The sequence below is a fragment of the Hemiscyllium ocellatum genome, chromosome 13 (assembly GCF_020745735.1).
Source record: "Hemiscyllium ocellatum isolate sHemOce1 chromosome 13, sHemOce1.pat.X.cur, whole genome shotgun sequence".
Lineage (NCBI taxonomy): Eukaryota > Metazoa > Chordata > Chondrichthyes > Orectolobiformes > Hemiscylliidae > Hemiscyllium > Hemiscyllium ocellatum.
In genome coordinates this window covers 48,665,898-48,672,694 of record NC_083413.1, presented here as the reverse complement: position 1 = coordinate 48,672,694, position 6,797 = coordinate 48,665,898, and positions in this window count along the sequence as shown.

The following is a 6,797-nucleotide window of genomic DNA, read 5'->3' as shown; positions in this document are numbered from 1 at the left end:
GGGAACATCATCAGTGCTGTTGGAGCCTCGTGTGAAGCGCTGCTTTGATGTTTCTTCCGGTATTTATATTGGTTTGTTCTTGCCGCTTCCGGGTGTCAGTTTCAGCTGCAGTGATTTGTATGTGGGGTCCAGGTCGACGTGTCTGTTGATGGATGTTCTTGCCGTTTCCGGGTGTCAGTTTCAGCTGTAGTGGTTTGTATATGGTGTCCAGGTCAATGTGTCTGTTGATGGAGTTTGGGGATGAATGCCATGCTTCTAGGAATTCTCTGGCTGTTCTCTGTCTGGCTTGTCCTATGATAGTGGTGTTTTCCCAGTCAAATTCATGTTGCTGGTTGTCTGAGTGTATGGTTACTAGAGATAGCTGGTCGTGTCGTTTTGTGGCTAGCTGATGTTCATGGATGCGGATTGTTAGCTGTCTTCCTGTTTGTCCTATATAGTGTTTTGTGCAGTCCTTGCATGGTATTTTGTAAACAACATTAGTTTGGCTCATGCTGGGTATTGGGTCCTTTGTTCTAGTGAGTTGTTGTCTGAGTGTGGATGTTGGCTTGTGTGCTGTTATGAGTCCTAAGGGTCGCAGTAGTCTGGCTGTCAGTTCTGAGACGCTCCTGACGTATGGTAGAGTGGCTAGTCCTTTTGGTTGTGGCATGTCCTCGTTCCTCGGTCTATCTCTTAGGCATCTGGTGATAGATGCCTAAGAGATAGACCGAGGAATGAGGACATGCCACAACCAAAAGGACTAGCCACTCTACCATACGTCAGGAGCGTCTCAGAACTGACAGCCAGACTACTGCGACCCTTAGGACTCATAACAGCACACAAACCAACATCCACGCTCAGACAACAACTCACTAGAACAAAGGACCCAATACCCAGCATGAGCCAAACTAACGTAGTTTACAAAATACCATGCAAGGACTGCACAAAACACTATATAGGACAAACAGGAAGACAGCTAACAATCCGCATCCATGAACATCAGCTAGCCACAAAACGACACGACCAGCTATCTCTAGTAACCATACACTCAGACAACCAGCAACATGAATTTGACTGGGAAAACACCACTATCATAGGACAAGCCAGACAGAGAACAGCCAGAGAATTCCTAGAAGCATGGCATTCATCCCCAAACTCCATCAACAGACACATTGACCTGGACACCATATACAAACCACTACAGCTGAAACTGACACCCGGAAACGGCAAGAACAAACCAATATAAATACCGGAAGAAACATCAAAGCAGCGCTTCACACGAGGCTCCAACAGCACTGATGATGTTCCCTAGCCAGGGAACGAAACGTTTGCAGCAAAAACTTCCAGCTCGGCGAGCAGAACCACAACAGTTTATTGCCTTTCTTAACATTTCCTTCACCCTCTCATTTCCTCATCCATGTTTATAAAAATCACAGAGCAGAGGTCTCAGAACAGATTCCTGCGGTACACCACTGGTTAAATACTTTCCATCTACTACCAACCCTTGTCTTCTATGAGCTAGCAAATTCTATATCCAGACAGCGAAATTTCTCTGTATCTCATGTCTCCTTTCTTTCTGAATGAGCCTACCATGGGGAACCCTATCAAACGTTTTGGTAAAAACGGCACACACCACATGCACTATTCTACCTTCATCAATGTGTTTTGTCACATTGTGAAAAAATTCAATAAGGCTTGTGAGGCATGACCTGCCCCTCTCAAAGCCATGCTGATCTATCTCTAATCAAACTGTGCTTTTCCAAATAATCAAAAATCCTGACTCTCAGAAACTTCTCCAATAATTTGCCTACCGCCCACCTAATTGCCAGGGTAATTCTTGAACAATGGAATAACATTGGCCACCCTCCAATCATCTGGCACTACTCCAGTGGACAGTGAGGATGCAAAGATCATCCTTGATGGCACAGCAGTCTCTCTCTTTGCTTCTCAACTTAACCTTGGGTATATCCCGTCTGGCACAGGGAACCTACCTATCCTAATGTTTTTCAAAATTTCCGGCACACCACCTCAACATCAACCTGTTTGAGCATATCAGTCTGTTTCACGCTGTCCTCACAAACAACAAGGTCTGTCTCACTAAAGAATACTGAAGCAAAGTATTCATTAAGGACCTCCCCTACCACTACCTACTCCAGACACAACTACCCACCACTATCCATGATTGGCCTTACCATCACGCAGACCATCTTCTTGTTGCTCACAGAAGTATAGAACGCTTTTGGGTTTTCCTTAATCCTAACCACCAAGGCTCTTTCATGAACCTTCTAACTCTCTTAAGTCCATTCTTCAGTTCCTTTCTGGCTACCTTGCTATGTGATCCTTGCTTCCTCCTTCGTCTTGCTAGATGTTCCACATTTCTTCTCACCTAAGGTTCCTTCACTCTATCATTCTTTCCTTGTCTCAGTAGGACAAGCTTATCCAGCATTTGCAGCATGTGCTCCCTAAACAACCTCCACATTTTTGTCATGTATTTCCCTGAGAATATCTGCTTCCAATTTATGATCCACAGTTCATGCCTAATAGCATTGTAATTCCCCCCAGTTAAACACTTTTCTATACTGTCTGATCCTATCCCTCTTCATGACTATAATAAAGGTCAGGAAGTTGTGATCATTATCACTGAAATGCTGTCCTGCCAAGAGGTCTGACACCTGTCCTGGTTCATTGCCAAGCACCAAATCCAACATGGCCTCCCCTCTAGTTGGCCTATCTACATATTGACATTCCTGACAAAACCTGCTGCATATGAAGTTGTTGCACTGAGGTGGTTCCAATCAACATTTGAGAAATTGAAGTCACCCATGGCAACAACGGACTTACTTTTGCACCTTTCCAAAATCTGCCTCCCAACCTGCTCCTCAGTGTCTCTGTTGCTATTGGTGGGATCAATAGAAAACTCCCAACAAAGTGGCTGTTCCTCTACTGTTTCTGACCCACCCATAATGACTCAGTAGACAAGCCTTCCTCAATAATTTACTTTTCTGTGGCTCTCCTTAACTAGCAATGCCACTCCCCCAACTCTTTTTACCTCCCTCCCTATTCCTTTTGAAACCTCTAAACCCTGAAACATTCCTGTTCCTGTGATATCCAAGTCTCTGTACTGGCCACAACATCATAGCTACAGGCATAGTGCCAGAAGACTGTAGAATAGCAAATGTTGTTCCCTTCTTCAAGAAGGGGGTTGACCCAACCCTGGAAAGTAAAGTCTACTTCAGTTGTGGGTAAAGGGTTGGAAAGGATAAGAGTGGACTTATTCCTTTCTAGGTGATTATAAGTCGATTAGGGATGGTCAACACTTTTGTGAAGGGTAGGTCCTGCCTCACAAACCTTATTGAGTTCTTTGAGAAGATGACCAAACAGATGATGAGAGTAAAGTGGTTGATGTGGTGTATATGGATTTTCGTCAGACATTTGATAAGGTTCCCCATGGTAGGCTATTGCACAAAATATGGAGGTACAGAATTGAGGGTATTTTAGCAGTTTGGCTCAGAAATTGGCTAGCTTAAAGAAGAGTGTGGTGGTTGATGGGAAATATGAGGAGTGATTGGTATATGACATGTCAGAGGTAGTTTCTTTACTCAGTAGTAGGGGTGTGGATGGCATTGTCTGCAACACTAGTAGATTCGTCAACTTTAAGGGCGTTTAAATGGTCATTGGATAGACACATGGACAAGAATGGAATAGTGTAGGTTCGATGGGCTTCAGATTAGTTCCACAGGTTGATGCAACATCGAGGGCCAAAAGTGCTGTGCTGTGCTGTAATGTTCTAAGTACTCATCCATGCTCTAAGTTCATCACCCTTATTCCTGACTATTTTTGTGTGAAAAGAGCCACACTTCACACTGACTGCAACTTTGCACTATCAATTGTCCATTTTTTCTCACATACTCTGTGTATACTGCATCTGCCTATTCAACAGATACCTCATCCTCTGATCTGAGTTCCAATTCTCATTCCCCTGTCAAATTAAATCCTTGCAAACATTTCTAGCATACCTCTCGCCCAGGATATTGGTACCCCTCCAAGCTTACTAACCCTTGATACCAGTAGTAACCCTGAGATTACTACTCTGCTCATCCTGCCTTTTAGCTTACAACTTAACTCGCTATATTCACCTTTCAGTTCTAATGTCAAAAGGTTGGGAGTGTTTTGGAAAGTAGCAAAGGGCTACCACAGGATTGATTAAAAATGGAATGACAGCAAACCAACCAGAACTCTCAAAACCAGTAAGAGCTTTTACAGGTATTCAAAAAGGGAAAACAAGAGTTAAACTAAGCACTAGTCCCTTAACTGCGGAGACAGGAGAAATTACCCTGGAGATTCAGAAACAGCAGAGACATGGAACAAATGTTTTTTCTGTCTTCACAATAGAAGACCTGTTATAAAACAGAAATAGAGTGAAATCTAGGGCTATTAAGAGTAACTAATAAGGTAGATAAGGGAGACCAAAAGCTGCAGTTCACTTGAATTTACAAAAGTCATTTGATAAAGTACTATACAAAAAGTTAATAGGCAAAATAAGGACTTGGGGAGTTTGGGGTGTTAAAATGAATATATTAAAATGAATAGAGATTGCTTCATGGACAGGAAAAGAAAATGGCCATAAATGGTATATATTCAGGTTGGCAGGCTAGGATCAGTGCTCTATAAAATCTATGTATGAGTCAGAAAAAGACTTGATGTATCTGGTTGCTGATGATTCAAATCCAGGTGCCAATGCAAGGAAATCATAGAGTCTGCAAAGAGGTAAACACAAGTGAGTGGGAAATAGTGGCATATGTCAAGTGTAATGTGGAGGTTTATGAGGTTATTTGCTTTGGCCATAAGAACAAAAAGGCAGAATTGTTTTTAAGAAGTGTGGATCTTGTACATGTTACTGTTCAGAAACTTGGGTATACCCATATTGGGGAAAACCATTAGTAGGTAAATACATCAAGCAATTAGGAAAGTAAATGGGATATTAGCCTTTATTTCCAGTGGACAAGAGGTCCTAAATAAAAAAATATTGATGCATTTGTGCAGGACTTTGGTGACACTACACTTTAAATATTGAGTCCAACTTGGTTATTTAAAGAAAAGGAACAATCTTCGGAGAGTTTGAAATACTGCCAGACAAAAACGTAATTGTGGTCACTTCTATATCTAAAGTGACTGTCATGCACATGTATACTTACAGCATGCAATTGACTAACATTTCCTACCCTACACCAGATTTGCAAGCTATTCTTGATCTCTTCAGTTCTGCATACAAAAAAACTCACGTTGTCCCTGAATGTTGCCAAAACAAAAAACATTTCAACCTAAGCCTGGTCAATCAAATATTCCATCCAAATATGCTGAAATGGAGACTCTGGAATATGTTGAGCACTTCCCATTACTTGGCAGTCACCTCTCACAAAAGACTGCCATTGGTGAGGAGTAAGGCATTTGACTTCGATATCTATTATATCCCTAGTACCTCGGACATACTCAGCAAATTATTAAATCTGAATAAAATTGCTATAAGTTTCATTAGCACCGCACATAACCTCTGCACCCTCACAAGATTCCATCATTCTCTTGGTGCAAAATCACAGTAGATTTAGTCACTATTCATGGTGATGATTTTCTCCTAGACAATGAGTATTTCTCCAAATTTCCAGTTGTCTTTAAAGAAGATTTAAGGTAAAGAATATTTTGTGTGCATTAGTAGTAGATGCAATGTGTACACTATTCAGAATACTTAATACACTTAATAATTGGTATCCCAAAAGTTTGACACGTTTTGCCACAATAAACAACATTCTTATGGTTCAATATCCCTCGTGAGTTGATTCAACAAAATACATTCCATGGAAGAACAGTTGGTGTCAGATTATTCTCCAGATTTGGGGCAAAATGTAGTGGCATCTAGAGCCAGGATTTGTGATTTTCCAATTGTACATATATCAATCTTGAATTTTTTGGGGCTGATCTATTCCTCTTTTGCCCCTTAGGTTTACATAATGTGTGTGAACACATTAGCGTAATTTCTCACCTTTACTCGCCAGTGACAGAATGTTTAAAAACCAAAAGAATTGCAGAAGCTGTAAATCAGAAATAAAAACAGAAACTGAGGAAGAGTCACTGGATCCGAAATGTTAACTTTGATTTCTCTGCATAAATGCTGCTAGACCTGCTGAGCTTTTCCAGCAACTTCTGTTTTTTGTTACAGAATGTTTTTAAAAGTTGTTCATTTAAAGGGACACGCTCTTCAGCAGGCTTTATGACAACCAGGAGCTGACTTATTTTTGAACTGAGTTGTTTTTAAAGTACAAAATAATTACCTCTGGTAACTGTAGCAAACTCTGAATCCTGAATCAGAGACGTGCTGTCCCCAATTTACTGTTCTGGCCTATTTAAAGGTCATTGCACACGTGAAGTGGTTTACTCCATTCTGTTAAAACTAAAGGAAACAAGAACAGAAATTGCTGGAGAAAATCAGCAGATCAGCCAGGATTTATTGACAGATCTAAGAGCAGAGTGAACGTTGTTTTTAATCCAGTGACCCTTCTTCAGAACGAGTTTAACAATTTCCGCTTTAGTTTCCGATCTTCAGCACGTGCAATTACTTGTTTTCATTATAATCGAAAAATAAAGAGAATTTCAGTTCAGTAGTTTAAGTTATAAACAGCGTCGAAGTAGTATATAATATCGCTGAGATTGTGTGGTGTCGACTTTTCAAACTGAATTGGATATTTGAATATGTTTTACAAGTTAATGAACCTAAACAAAGGTGGTTTCTTTCAATACAGTGTTTAGCACTCAGTGATAGCTCACTA